The following is a 16997-nucleotide window of genomic DNA, read 5'->3' on the forward strand; positions in this document are numbered from 1 at the left end:
GAACTATGAAGCTAAAATAAGAATTAAGTGGCTAAACTGAAATCACTATTATTATAGTATATTTATTTAAAAAAATAGATCTGAAGCAAACATAGTGAACTATTTGACAAAGTTGAATGTGGACTTTTTCCCGTTGTAATGTTAATGTTATCATTTGAGTACCTACTGTGCTGAGTACCTATTGTTGCTGAGTTGATTCCATAGGATTTCCAAATCTGTAATCTTTACAGAGAATTCCTGATGTGGCAGTGTAGGATAAGCGCTGGACTTCGAACTGTGAGGTTAGTGGTTCAAGTCCACCAGCTCATCCTTGGAAATTCTTTACAGGGTTGCTAGGAGTCAGCACTTAACAATAGCAACAGTAATCTTTACAGAAGCAGATTGTCATACCTTTCTCCTATGGAGTAGTTGGTGGGTTTGAAATTTAGATAATTCAGTTAGCACCTAGCACCTAACCATTGTGCCACTACTGTATTCACGATGCTAAAATAAGCAATGCATATAGTTGATCTCATTTAGTGTTAATTCTGTGGCACACAGATTAGTGTTACCTTTAATGCAGAATAAAGTAAACCATAAAAGAAAAAAAAAATAATAAAGTTTGTCTTAGGTTACAGTTAGTAAATTATCTAAATAGAATTTGATACCAGGAAGTCTGACTCCAAAGTGTATTTTAATGTATATTTATTTATCAAGTGATCAAGCCTGAAGTATAATATGTTTTATGATGATAATGAAATAGATAAGAGAATAGGACATTGAAGTCTGTTTTTCTTGTGTGATGACATATGTAATCATTTCAAGCATTACAATTAGACTCTGATATTGGATCAAATGATTTAATTCTTATTTTTCTTATGCCTTCACCAAGTTTCAGATAGTAGGATCTTTTTTAAAAATATCATTTTCTACTGTAATTATTATTACAGTAGACCAGAAAATGGGGAAAGATGGATTTCCACTTTGTTATTAAGTTCATATGATTGACATATGAAAACCACAAACTATTGATACTGTGGAGTATGGGGCATATGGGGATTTAGGTCAATGATAAAGTTGTAGAATAAAAGTATGTCAGTGTTGAAATCCTAGCAATGATTCGACTAATCCACTGGCATAGACAATGTTCACCATTCTGATAGGACAAAGTGTTGTCTCCTGAAAATTGTTCCAAGAAATGCTTTCAAAATAAGGACATAAAGACAAAATCCCAGACTCTATTATCAAAGGTATGTGTAAAAGCCTTGGACTTTATAGTTCATACTTACCCACCTGCCTAAATACAGAGCAAAGAGTAAGGCATTAGCAAAATGAAATGGCTCCCTAAGCACTCACACAGTCCCTTGGCAGTGGAAAAGTCTTGTCATTTACCTTGGCATTACCAAGTTCTGTTCCCTTGCCAGAGAGGAGGGCCATAGAGAATGGATCCAGTGGAAAGAAGTGTGGACTGTCCTGCACTATTAACTTCAGCTGCTGAATCAGTCCATCAAATAAATGTGGTCCTATCAAACAGAAAAACTCATAAAGGATACATTTTTTCTCTCTAGAGAATGACCAAAAAAAAAAAAAAAAAAAAAAAAAAAAAAAAAAAATGCTTTAAGAAGCACAAAATATTTTTCTTTTTACAAGTAAATGGGAAAATGTGGGAAATAGTAAGGAAGTTAGGTCTTTGTGGGATATCAAGGAAAGCAAAGTAGCAAATTTTCTCTAGTGGATTAATTTTACAAATGGAAGAATCTCATTAATACAAATACTTTATTTATTAGAGAAGTATAAACTCAATATGATGCAACATACTAAATACAACTTTCTAATAGATTAGATAGTCTCTACACATAACTTTGGTAGTCTATATTGGAATGGAAATCTACTCTTTTTGTGTATTAAAAAATGAAATTATTTATTTTGCATTCTTAAAGTAATTTTGGAAAAATATATCAAAATTCTCTATGTCAGTTTTCCATAACAATAATGAACAAAGACTTGCATAGTTTACTGCACCATGTACTATCTTATAAGGCTTAGAAATACTAGAGAGGAAACTGACATTGAGAGAGATTAACAATTTATACAAGGCTGCACAGTGAATGCCTACTCTCAACTCTTTAGCGGCTGGTAAATGTTTTCTGTAAAGAGTCAGAAGGTAAATAGTTTAGGGTTATTGACCATAATCTTCTCTGCCACAACTACTCAGCTTTTCCATTGTAGCATAAAAAGCAGTCATAGATAGTATGCAAAAAAAATGGGCATGGATGTAAAAAATTATTTACAAAGAAAGGGGTAACAGGTTGTAAACGTTTGACCACCCCACTACTATTTAGTGATATTTCCTCAGGCAGATATTAAGACATTGCTGTTATTATTCCATTAAGAAGATATTCTGAGTTGTAATATTAGAAATATGTTCATACCATAATTTAGAAAAATTATATTGTAGCTGAGAGGTTGTCTTTATGTTTTGCTGGGACATAAGTAACATTAAGCCCTTGAACAGAGGACAAAAATGATCTCTCTTGGAATTCCATCTCTTTGATTCCCATGCATATATATACCAGATCAATCAAACCAACCCCAGACAGAAATTTGTATCATTCAACTCATCTTTACATATTTCTACTTTCATTCTAACTCTATTATTACTTTTACATTTAAAAAACAAACAAACAAGAGCAGAACAGAGCAAAACAAAAATAACAATGTTCTTATGGTGATTATGTGTTGTTGTTGTTGTTAGGTGTTGTCTATTCAGTTCCAACTCATAGCAACTTTATGCACAACAGAACAAAACACTGCCCAGTACTGTTCCAGTCTTAAAATTGTTGCTAAGCCTGAGCTCATTGCTGCTAACCCTGTGCCAATCCATCTCATTGACTCTCTTTTTTGCTGATTCTCCACCTTACTAAGCATAATGTCCTTCTTCAGGGACTGGTCTCTCCTGACGATACGCCTAAAATATGAGAGACTAAGTCTGACCATTCTAGCTTCCAAGAAGCATTCTGACTGTACTTCTTCCAATACAGATTGGTTTATTCTTTTGGCATTCAAAGGTACTTTTAATATTCTCCTCTAACACCATAATTTAAATTCACAAATTCTTCTGCAATCTCCTTTGTTCATTGCCAAACTTTCACATGCATATGAGACTATTGAAAATACCATTGCTTGGGTAAGACATACCTTAATCATTAAATTGATATCTTTGCTCTTCAACACTTTGTGCAGGAGATTTTTCTAATGCAGTGGATAGTTTGATTTCTTGACTGCTGTTACCATGAGTGTTGATGATTGATCCAAGGAAAATGAGGTCTTTGAAAACTTCAATCTTTTCTTCATTTATTTTGATGTTATTTATTGATCCAGTGGTGAGGATCTTTGTTTTATTTCATTGAGGTGCAACCCATACCTAAGACTGTAATTTTTGATCTTCATCAGTAAGTATTTTAAGTCTTCTTTGCTTTTATTAATTGTGGTTGTATCATCTGCATATTACATGTTGTTAATACGTCTTCCTCCAATCCTGACCCCATGTTCTTCTTCATATAATACAGCGTCTTGAGTTATTTGCCTAGCATATAGATTGAATGTTGTTGTTGTTGTTAAGTGCAGTAGAGTCAATTCCGACCCATAGCAACCCTGTATAAGGTTTCCAAGGAACAGCTGGTGAGCTTGAACCACCGACCTTGCAGTCCAAATGGTTTTGCAGTCTGGTGCATTAACCCACAGCACCATACCAGGACTCCATAGATTGAATAAGTATGGTGAAAGAATACAACCCTAGTGCACATACCTTTCCTAATTTTATACCATTCGGTGTTCCCTTATCCTATTTGAACAACTGCCTCTTGGTCTATGCACAGATTCCTCATGAGCACAACTGTGTGTTCCTGAGTACTCATTCTCTGAAATGTCACCACAGCTAGTCATGATCCACACAAGTAAAAGCTTTTATGTAGTCAATAAGGCACAGTAGACATCTTTCTAGAATTCTCTGTTTCAGTTCATATTCATCACATGTCTGCAATAACATCCCTTATTTCACGTCTTCATTTGAATCCAGCTTGAAATTCTGGCAGCTCTCTGTCAATGTACTGTTGTAAATGTCATATAATTACATTTAGCAAAAATTTTACTTGTGTGCGCTATTAATAACATTGTCCAATGATTTCCACATTCCGTTGGGTCACTTTGTTTGGAATGGGCACAAATATGGATCTCTTCCAATTAGTTGGCCAAGTAGCTGTGTTCCAAATTTCTTGCCATAGATGAATGAATGCTGCAAAATTTGTTAAAAGATTTCAATTTGTATTCCATAAATTTCAGGTGCCTTGTTCTTTGCCAAAGTCTTCAGTGCACCTTAGACTGCTTCCTTCAGTATCATCGACTCTTTATCATATGTTACCTCTTGAAATGATTGAACATTGCCTATTTCTTTTTAATACAGTAACTCTGTTTACTCCTTCCATATTTTTTTGATGTTTTCTGCATCATTCAATATTTTGCCCTCAGAATTCTTCAATATTGAAAGTCAAGGTTTGGATTTATTCTGCAGTTCCCTTAGCTTGAGAAATACTGAGTGTGTTCTTTGTTTTTGTTTTTCTAACTCCATGTCATTGAACATTTTATTACAATATTTGACTCTTCTAGTTTCCTCTTTGAAATTTTCTATTCAGATCTTTTACTTCCTCATTTCTTCCAGTTTCTTTAGCATCTCCACAGTGTAGAACAAGTTTCAGAGTCTCTTCTGACATTCATTTTGGTCTTTTCCTTCTTGACTTTTTAATGACCTTTTGATTTCATCCTGTATTATGTTCTTGATGTCATCCCTTGACTCTTTTGGTCTTTAGTCATTAGTATCTAATGCATCAAATTTGTTCTTGAGATGATTGGTAAATCAGGGGGAATACGTCCATGCTCATATTTTAGGTATCGTGTACTTGTTTTAATTTTTTTCAGCTTCAGCTTGAACTTGCATATGAGCATTTGATGGCCTGTTCCACAGTCTGCCCCTGGCTTGGTTTTGGCTGATGATATGGAGATTTTCTAACATCTCTTTCCACAGCTCTAGTCAATATGATTTCTGTGTATTCCCTCTATTGAGGTCCACATGTATAGTCACATTTTATGTTGTTTAAAACATGTATTTGCAATAAAGAAATCATTGGTCTTGCAAAATTCTATCATGCAATCTCAAGCATGTTGTCTTTCATTAAGGTCGTGTTTTCTAACTAATGATCCTTCCTTTTTGTTTCCAACCTTTGCATTCCAGTCACCAGTAATTATCAATACATCTTGATTGCATGTTTGATCAGTTTCACACTGAAGATGTTGGTAGAATTCTTCAATTTCATCATCACTGGCTTCATTGGTTGGTGGGTAAATTTGAATAATATTTAACTGGTCTTCCTTGTTATTGTTAAGTGCCATTGAGTCAGTTCTGACTCATAAAGACCCTGTATGGAGTTTCTGATAAGTGACTGGTGAACTTGAACTGCCAACCTTGCAGTTCAAACTGACTTTTCAGTACAGTGCATTAACCCACAGCACCACACCAGAACTCGGGTCTTCCTTATAGGTATATAGATATCATTCTATCACAGAAGCATTGTACTTCAATATAGATCTTGGAATATTCTTTTTGATAATGAATGTGACACCATTCCTCTTTAGTTTGTCATTCCCCACATGATAAACCATGCGATTGTCAGATTCAATATGGCCAATACCAGTCCATTTCAGCTCACTAATGCTTAGGATACGGATATTTATACATTTCCTTTCTTTTTTTTTTGACAACTTCCAAACTTCCTAGGTTCATACTTCATATGTATGAATTCTATTCTGCAATTATTAATGTATGTTTAGAGTTTTCTCTCTTTATTGTTTCTCTTTATCAGCAAATGAAGGCCTGAAAATTTTAATATATTTGCATCATTATGGTCAACTCTACTCTGAGTAGGCAGCTCTTCTTCAGTGACTAGAATGTCACTAGAATTCTCTCAATTACAAAGTCTTGATAGAATAAGCACATACCTCAAAAATTCCTTGATATAACTTTCCATTGTGACGGTAAATATTTTCTGTGATACGCAAAAATGGAAATCAGTATTCTCATGATCAGAGCCACTGAACCAGTGGCCTTGTGTTCTTCTTGATAGCCTGTGAGCAGAAGAAAGAATGAAATTATCAGTTCTTCCATAGGAGTGATCCAAGTTGCTGTAAGAATGAACCTTCACCGGTTAGAATCAGTGCTACATAGCAAGACCAGAGTTTCTGAAATTCAGTTTCTCTTCAATTTTAGAATTTATTGCACAAATAAATATTTGTTGTTATCATTTTTAAAACCAGGATATTCCTTTTGAAAATATATCTACATTCAATAAATTGATTTTTAAAATGTTTTGGTTGTCTGTGCTTTAGCAAAGAGTTATTTGTTATTGCTGTTGTTGTTGTTTTTGGTGTGGCTTCTTTAGTTTAGGAGTTTGTAGTTCATATCCATGGCTGAGAAAGTAAATGAGTTAGTTGGATCTGGGTGATTATATATATGTAGTAGTGATAGCATTTTTAAAGTACACTCTTGAAAATAAATGACATATTTGCCTTCTTTAAATTAGCATCTACTTAAGTCATCATATCACTTGATTCTTAACTTTTAATTACTTATTTTTTCACTTAAATCATCATATCATTCTGTCTTTGTTATGCAATGATGCTATAACAGATATACCACAAGTGGATGGCTGTAACAAACAAAAATTTATTCTTTCACACTTTGGAGGCTCAAAGTCTGAATTCAGCGTACCAACTTTGGAGAAGTTTCTCTTTTCAGAATCCTTGGAGATCCTCATGTGTCTTGATATGAATTATTTCCTGGATTAAGAAGCTTCACAGTACAGGCATCCCAGGTCCAAAGGATAAACTTTACTCCTGGCTTTTTTAACTTGGTGGTAATTCATCCCCCATTCTCTGCTTACTTCTTTCTCCTTTTACCTTTATAAGATAGAAAATGTTGCAGGCCATACTATGAAGAATCTTCCATTCAGTTGCCTAACTGCTAGTAGTTGACTTTATCACAGAAGTGATTATATTACATCTCCTCATTGGTAATCCCTGCGTTGTAACTGCCAAACCACTGACATCCTGGCCCAGTCAAATTGACACAAAGTGTTAACTATCACAAGTTCAAAAAAGAATGTATATAAAGCACAAAACTGACAATTAGATTGCAGCCTTTCCAGGCTCTACAACAGAACATTGCCAAGATACTTGAAGCCCCTTTCTGAATGACTTCCTCTAGATCCTTCTTCCAGAAGGAAGCTGTTTTGGTTATTGCTCCTTTGCTTTTATGTAGAGTAGTGGTTTTCAACATTGATTGCACATTGAAATTACCTGTGGAGCTTTGAAAATTAGAGATGCCTGAGATCCACCTCAGAGGTTGAGATTTAATTATTCTGTAGTAAAATCTTCATACTCTATAACTAATTGAATTACTTATCGTTAGGTACCATTAACTCATAACAACTCCATGTACAAAAAAACCAAAAGCTGCCCAGTCCTATGCCATCCTTACAATTCTCACAACAACTGCTTAATCGGATAATATGATTTTTCACAAGACACTTTAAACCATGAGAGCTCTATGGACGAAATGAACAAACGTTTTAAGATTCTCTGACCTAACTCTTCCAAGTCACCATTAAGAAATAATTAATGCCTAGACCGTGACACAGAGTGCTGGTGTGACTGTGGGATAAAGCACTGGACTGCAAGGTCAGTTTGAACCACAAGGTCAGCAGTCCAAACTCACTAGCTGCTCCTTGGAAATCCTACATGGGGTCACTATGAGTTGGAAGCAACTCAACACTTAACAACAACAAAAAAAGCATAATATAACTGGTCTAAGTTTCTGTCTCTTTCAAGAAAAACTGCAACTCGAATATAAATAGATATTTTCCTTTTTACCTTAAATCCTTTTCACTTCCAAAGTCCTTATCCCTTGTCATTTATCCAGTTAGAAATGTTAAGCATTAATTATTGGGAGAATGGGAAAGTTTATTGGGAGAACAGATTGCCCGTGGTGGGAAGTAACAGCAGATGAACATGTCAAATAAAAGGAGACTAACTTATGCAGGAACTTGTAAGCCATGTTCAAGAATCATGTTGACTCATATGGATAAAACAAATCACTGAAAGATTATATATATATAAAGATTATATATATATATATATATATATATATCTTTCAGTTGAAGACCACCAGGAATATACAAGCTTGATTTATTTTGCATTGCAATGATGGGGTACATTAACTAAGGAGATTCTGGGTATGTCAATAAGAAGCTTATCCAATAACGTATACAAGGAGCTCTGGTAGCGTAGTGGTTACTAATTGGGCTGCTAACTTCAAGGTCGGCAGTTCGAAACTACCAGTGGTTCCGTGGGAGAAAGATGAGGCGTTCTGTTCCTGTAAAGATTTACAGCCTAGGAAACCCTGTGCAGGGTCACTATGAGTTAGAACTGACTCCACGGTACTTAACAGCAACAACAGACAAGAATTTGGGCTTTGATTCAGTAATTGTTAGGTCTGAAGATATGGGTCTGAGGGAGTGGGAATTCACTTTGAATTGTATGCTATTAAAAAGAAAGGATAAATCTATGATTGGGACAGAAAACAAGATGAAATTGTAGTTGGTAAATAAGCAGTTGTTAATCCTTTCAACTGAAAGAGAAGGTCATGTGGTATTGTTATAGCTTGCACAGTAACCTTGCTTTGTCTTATTTTATTATGGTCTCAGAAAGATATTGTCTGTTCTGTGAGGTTGTCCAACAGTAGAAAGTAAGGCTTAACTGTGGTCATTAGGCCAATTCTTAAATGTCAGGTGTTTTTTTTTTTTGTTTTTTTTTTAATGTTTGTATGTATGTGTGTTTCAGAGTTTAATTACAGGTGTGGTAAGATTATTGATATTTAACTGAGGAAAACAATGAGTGGATAATGATTTGAACTGAGAATAAACTTAAAGCAGAGATTCCAGACAAGAAAATTAACTGAAAGCACACAGTTCAGGCAAGAAACTATTTTTGCTGTAAAGGGATTAAGTCTCTGTGAGGGCCAGAGCTATAAAGCTATTTGACATTATATGGACTCTAATTTCAGGTTTTGCATGAGAGACAACTGATGTTTTAATGTGATGTATTAACATGATCATTCATTAATTTATTCACATTATTCAATAAAGTTTTCATTGAACACTGGCAATGCCAAGAATTTATATATTCTGAGGAATTAAAATAGAAAGCTGACCTTTTGAAATGGGTTATTAAATATTTCTCATTTAACCATGTTTCACACTATAGCTAAGTGTCTTAAATAAAACATAGTTTATGTGTATATTTATCTGTAGAATGGTAAATGAAATGTTCACTTAATGTACTAGCAATTCAGCAGCATGCTGGCTATTTTTAGATATTCATTGTAAGAATCTAAGACATTTGAAAATACGAAAAAGGCCATTCAGTTTAATAGAGCTGCTTTTCATCAGAGATATTAAATGCATTTTCCACATAGCAAATTAAGTGAAGTGTTATACTGGACCATTCTGATACTATCTCACTATTGTAAAATAAAAAGCTCAAATGTATTGCCTAGGTTAAAATAGTCAAATTTTGCATTTTATGCTTAACAGAATTTGGAAACTTGATTGCCACAGTTCATTTATTGCAGACAGTTTTAAGAGAAAAGCATCAACTCCCACACTCTTAATATTTTTTGTATCATTGAGCCATTTAAATAAATCAGATTCTATGCATTGCTAAAGCATTAAATTTAATACATACAGAAAAATTTCTTTAGTGTGGGAGTATAAGGGTGAGCAAAGATCAGTGAAGCCTGAATGCCCATCTTGAGATGGCTCTAAAACTATGTATTGGCTATAAACAGCATTCTTAGTTTTATACAGCAACTGGGAAACACCTTATAATCAAACTACTAAGGGTTTATTATTTTCTCTTGTCAATTCCAAATTAATTTCATGTACAGTTTACAGAAGGTTATATATTTATGTATCAAGCACAATATTAAAATTCTAGCACTGTGTTAATGTAAATTATTTGAGATACTTTATTCATATTTATATTTATGATCACTTTTAAATTAAGGATCTTTATATAATTTTTAAATACATTTCTGCAGTGTTAATATGGCTCTTGAAAGTAGAACATTTGTTTGAGACCTAGAGAAGGAATTTTTAAAATATTTTGCCAAATTAACTAGTCAAAATAATCACCTATTGAATAAATTTTAACTCAACATGAAGTGAAAATAAGACTACAAGCAATCTTTGGATTATGAAAGGGTTCCATTCCTAAATCTGTCTGTAAATCAAATTTGTATGCAATTTTGAACAGTTAGTACAATTTGCAGCTAATGTTAGTCAAATATTTGCCTTAGCATTGGTATACCTTTCTATGCATAAATAAATTGACAAAACACTTCAAATTACTAAATAATCTTAAACATAATCATACATGAAAAAATATTTTGATGTGCATTTCAAAGTAGCACCCATGTGTTATTAATAACCATTGCATGCACCTCGAAATTTTAATATAACAGTCTTTGCTGTGGTTGGTTCATAACTATAGTGCTGTATGTAAATTATTTTTTTGTTAAGTGCTGTCAAGTCGATGCCAAACGATAGTGACCTTGTATAGGGTTTCCAAGGAGCAGGTGGTAAGCTTGAACCACCCACCTAGCAGTTCAAATGACTTTGCAGTCTGATGCATTTGCCCACAGCGCCACAGTAGGGCATCATTAGGCCGGGACTACTCTGGTAGCATAGTGGTTACGAATCAGGCTGTGACCCTAAAGGTCAACAGTTCGAAACTACCAGCTGTTCTGCAGAAGAAAGATGAGGCTTTCTGCTCCCATAAAGATTTACAGCCTCGGAAACCCTGTACAGGGTCGCTATGAGTCGAAACAGTCTCCAAGGTACATCACCACCACCACCACCACCTAAAATATATTTCTTCTGTATGTTCTTTTTGTTTCCAGTTTCTTGGATTAATTTTTCAGCATGCAACTTAAATAAGTATTGTGAAAGGATGCAACTCTGATGCACACCTTTCCTGATTTTAAACCATCCAGTATCCCATTGCTCTGTTCTAAAGACCAGTTACTTCTTGGACTATATATAGGTTCCTCATGAGTACCATTAAGTGTTCTGGAATACCTGTTTTTCATAATGTTAGCCATAGTTTGTCATAATGCAAACAACTTAAAGTCTTTGCATAGTGAATGAAGCACAAGTAATCATCTATCCAGTATTCTCTGCTTTCAGCTAATATCCATCTGATGTCAGCACTGATATCTGTAGTTTCACATCCTCTTCTGAATCTGGTTTGCATTTCTGGCAGTTCCCTGTCAATGTACTGTTGCTAATGATTTTTAATTATCTTCACAACACATTGCTTGCATGTAATATTAATGATATTGTTCTAAGATTTCTGTGTTCCATTGACTCCCCTTTCTTTGGAAAGACACAAATAAAGATATCGTCCAGGTATCTGTCTGCTAAATTTCTTGGCACAGACAATTGGATGCCACCATTGCTGCATCAGTTTGCTGAAAGATTTCAATTTGTATTCTGTCAGTTCCTGGACCCATGCTTTTCTTCTTCTTCTTCTTCTTTTTTTTTCCCCCAGTGCCTTCAGTACAGTTTGGATTTCTTCCTTCAATACCATTGATTCTTGGTCATATGCTCCCTATTGAAATGGTTGAACATTGATCATTTCTTTTGGTACAATACTTGTGGATTCTTCCATCTTCTTTTGATTCTTTCAGTATCTTTCGATACTTTGCCAAAGTTGTTGTTCTTCGTAAGTGCCACCAAGTTGATTCTGACTCACAGCGACACTGTATAGGGTTTCTAAGGAGCAGCTGGTGGGTTTGAACTGCCAATCTTAAAGTTAATTTATGATTAGCAATCCAGTGCTTATCCTATAGTAAATTGAAGTTTAATTTTTTTTCTTCAGTTCTTTCTGCTTGATAAATGCTGAGCATATTCTTCCCTTTTGTTTTCTGACTCCAGTTCTTTGCACATTTAATTATAATATTTGACTTTGACTTCTCAAGGTACCCTTTGCAAAATTCTGCTCAAATCTTTTAATTCCTAATTTCTTCTAGTTGCTTTAGCTTCTCTAAACTGAATAACTGGTTTCAAAGTCTCTTCTGATATCCACTTTGGTCTTCTCTTTCTGGATTATCTTTTTAATGACCTTTTACTTTCTTCTTATATGATGTTCCTGATGACATTCTACAACTCCTCTGGTTTTCGGTCATTAGTGTCTAATGCATCAGATCTGTTCTTGCGATGATCTCAAATTCAGTTGCAATATTTTAAAGGTCATTTTTGGCTTTCATGGACTTGTTTTAATTTTCCTCAGCTTCAGCCTGAACTTGCATTATCAGCAATTGATGTTCTTTCTGTTCAACATTTGGCCTCTGATCTTGTTTTGGCTGATGATGTTGAGGTTTTCCACAGATATATTATTATTAAAGTTGATGCTTTCAGTATTATTATTTGTTACCTTAAGAATTATTTTAGAAATAAAAATGTGCGAATTAAATAAGAATCTTAGAATATGTAATACAGAAATATAAATAATCTTTGAAACAGTTTAACTGAATGATTAAAATTAAATAATAGAAACAACAAAAGAGAATTTTTCCCAGGATGCAAACAAAAATGTCACATAATGATAGGAAAGATAAAAATGACCAGAGAAACATTAAAAAAAAAAGAAAAAGAAAAAGATAGGTAAATGAGAACCAAGATTGGCAAATATAATGATCTGGAAGAAAAGAAAAATCAAATAAAACAAATACAGTAGTATGATATAAGAGAAATATAAGGTAAATATGATTCTGAATGTGTAGGTCATTGCATTCTAGGGTGAACCAGTAAAAAGAAAAATGCATATAGTAAAATTCTGAAACTTCTATTCTTAACATCTACACAATCTTATCCTTAGAGAAAAACAGAAAATGTCACATGATGAATTTTTAGTATGAATGTATTTGTGTGTGCATGTGCTTTGACTGCTTATCAATTGATCAATGGAGGAGGAATTATCCTCTCCAAACTCTCCAAAACGCTGTCAAATATGTTGTTGCTAGGAGCAACTCAACTGATTTCAACTCATAGAGACCCAGTGTGATGGACTAGAATGGCACCTTTGGGATTTCTAGGCAGTAATCTTTATGAATGGAGCCCTGGTAGCATAGTGGGTTAAGTCTTGGGCTGCTATTTGAAAGGTTGGTGATTCAAACCCACTAGCCACTCCATGGAAGAACTAAGAGACAGTCAGCTTTTGTAAAAATGTACCACCGGGCACCATATGGAACAGTTCTGCTCTATCACGTAGGGTAGCTATGAGTCAGTATCAACTCTATGGCAGTGGGTGGGAGCAAATTACCAAGTCTTAATCTGTCAGTATCATTGTTGTTGTTAAGTGCTATAGAGTCTGTTCAGATTAATAGTGACACTGTATACAGCTTTCGAGGAGCTCTGGTAGCGTAGTGGTTACGAATCGGGCTGCTAAACTCAAAGGTCACCATTTTGAAACTACCAGCTGTTTACAGCCTCGGAAACCCTGTATAGGGTCACTATGAGTTGGAACTGTCTCCACAATATTAACAACAGCAACATACAGTTTTCGAGAAGCGGCTGTTCAGTTTGAACCGCTAATCTTGGGTTTCAAACTGACCCTGCGGTCAGTTACATTTCCTACAGCGCCACACCAGGATTCCTCAGTGTCTTTGTTGTTGTTACATGTCAATGAGTCAATTCCAAATCTTAACGCCCCTGTATAGGGTTTCCAAGGTGCGGCTCATGAGTTTGAACAGCCAACCTTGCAATTTAAACCAACTTTGCAGTTTTGCACTTATTCTACAGTGCCATACCAGGTGGGTTAAAACTATCAACTGTTTGGTTAGCAGTCAAGCGCTTAACCATTATAGTATAAGAATTCTCTGTCATATACAGCCTACTGAAGAGAGTTAAGATTCTATTCCAATTATCCTTGTATCTAGAATGCATTTTGTAGTTTAATAATCCTCAACAAGGAAATTGTTTTATATGCATAATTCTTCATTATGTAGTTTTGAATAAGCCTTTTTTTTTTTTTTTTTTAATGTTCTAGTCTTATGACAGCTGATAACATACTTGAAGATTTCTTGAGTTACCTTTCAGCTTTCCAGTTCTATGATGAGTAATCTTTCATCATGTCTCTTTCTCTAAAACATTACATATCATTTGGGTATTTTGACAGAAAATGAACAGTTGGTTCACCATATCTATAAAGACTGATAATTTAAAAATTAAAAGAATCCTGTTGAACATTCCTTGGTTACTTAAAATAATATTTTAAATGTCAAACGTTGCAGAAATATAGGAAGAGAAACAAAAAGAACATTTGTGAAATTCCAAAACTAAAGGATCCCTTACCCTAAAACTCAATTAGATGGTGATAATCCTAAAAACACAGACGAGAAGAGCATTCGCTATATTCCCATTCTTGTTTTCTAAAACAAAAGATTTGATCAAGAAAAACAAAATAAGCATTTTAAGTATCATATGTATAATCTTTTTATTCCTTTATTATTTTTGCTTTGGATTCTTAACAGATGAGCATAAGTTCTTTTCCATTCAAGATGCAGCAGTTTCCAGTGATTCAGTGCAAATGGACAGTAAGATGCATGCAGCTGAAAGGAGTAAAGTGATGCCATTTCATTTATTCCCTTCACTAAATTTACTGTGCCTAAACCTCCATAAGGGCCTTTGGCAGAAATACAGAACTCTTAGGAGAGCCACAGTGCTTCTCTAAATCTCCACCATTGTATTCATAAGCAATTTTCATATGTCAGCATAGACTATTTACCGTCTGTTGTTTTCAAGTTAAAATTTAATTACTACCACAACTTAAGTTTACATTTTTTTTCAATTCTTTCTGCTCTGTTTATTTCTATTTTTTTCAAGCACAGTCTGAGTACCATAAGAAGATGAGTAGTCAAAACTTAGTTAGGAGATACCACCAATTATTGGGAATATTTTGCAGGGCTGTTTTTTTATTTAATAAACTTTTTGGAATATAGTGGACGTATTGTAAACTCCATATATTTAAAGTATAACTTTTGATATATTTTGACATCTGTATACATCTGGAAAACCATCACCACAGTCAAAAGGAGGACCATATGTATATCCCTTCTGCCGGATGATGCTGCCCTTCTGCCACACCTTTGTCCTACTCCATTCCCATGTCAGTGATAATCTTTTTTCTGTCCCTACACCTCAGCTTGCATTTTGTAGTTTTCTTTAAGCTTGTTAAGGTGCTTCAATAGGTTTTAACTTACATTTCTCTAAATATTAGCAATGCTCAGCATCTTTTCATGTAATTATGTTCTACCTATGTATTTTTGGGTATATCTCTATTCAGATCTTTTGTTCATATTTTTAAAATAGGTTGGTTGTTTCTTCCACTGTTGAGTTATGAGAACACTTTATATATTGTAGTTATAAGTCGTATGCTAGATAGACTGTCTTCTCATTCTTTTAACAGTATCATTTGAAGAGTAAAAGTTTTTTGTCTTTCTCAAGTCAGATTTATCAGTTTTCATTTTTCATTTATGAATCACACTATGGCATCAAAAATCTTGGTTAACGTTAAAGTTATATAAATTTTTTTCTTGTGTTTTTTTAGAAGTTTTATAGTTATATGATTTAATTTTATTTCTATTATCTATTTTGAGTTAATTTTTTAATATACAATGAAAATTTATGTAAGTTCATATATATGCATCTGCATATATCGTTTTATCAGTAACATTTCTGAAAAAAAAAAATCATTAGTCCACTGACTTGTTTTGCTACTTCATACTGTTGTTGTTAGTTCCATCAAGTTGGTATGGATTCATGTTGACCCTATGTACAACAGAACAAAACACTACCCAGTCTTGTGCCAACGCCACAATAACTGCTACGCCTGAGCCCATCACTGTCACCACTGTGCCAATCCATCTCATTGGGGGTCTTCCTCTTTTTCCCTTACCTTCCACTTTACCAAACACTATATCCTTCTCCAGTGACTGGTCCATCCTGATAATATATTCAAAGTATGAGAGGTGAATTTTGGAGAGCCTAGCTTCTAAGGAGCACTCTGGCTGTTCTTCTTCCAACAGAGATCTGTTTGTTCTTTTGGCAGTCCATAGCATTTTAAAATTTCTCCTCCAACATCATAACTCAAATGTATTAAATTCTTCTACAGTCTTCCTTATTCACTATCCAATTTTTGCATGCATATGAGATTATTGAAAATACCATGGCTTGTGCCAGGTACACCTTATTACTCAAAATGACATCTTTGCTCTTGAACACTCTAAAGAAGTCTTCTGCAGTAGGTTTGCCTAATGCAATACATCCTTTGATTTCTTGGCTGCTGCTTCCATGAGTGTTGATAGTTGTTCTGAACAAAATGAAGTCTTTTACAACTTCAATCCTTTCTCTCATTTATATGAATGCTGTTTATTGGTATAATGGTGAGGATTTTTGTCTTCTTTACATTGAGATGGAGCCCATACAGAGAAGGCTGTGGTCGTTGATCTTCATCAGTAAGTATTTTAAGTCCTCTTCACTTTTAGCAAGCAAGATTGTATCATCTGCATACAGCAGGTTGTTAATAAGTCTTCCACCAATTCTGATGCCATGATTTTCTTCATATAATCCAGCTTCTCAGATTATTAGCTCATCATACAGATTGAATAAATATGGTGAAAGAATACAACACTGGAGCACACCTTTCCTCATTTTAAACCATTTGGTGGTTTAAAACAAATATTAGTTTTAAATAACAAATATTATCTAAAATATTAGTTTTAAATAAACAAATATTAGTTGTTTATATTCATATATTTCTGAATTTTTTTTCTTTGATCCTAATACAAC

The sequence above is a fragment of the Chrysochloris asiatica genome, unplaced genomic scaffold (genome assembly GCF_000296735.1).
Source record: "Chrysochloris asiatica unplaced genomic scaffold, ChrAsi1.0 scaffold00010, whole genome shotgun sequence".
Classification (NCBI taxonomy): Eukaryota; Metazoa; Chordata; class Mammalia; order Afrosoricida; family Chrysochloridae; genus Chrysochloris; species Chrysochloris asiatica.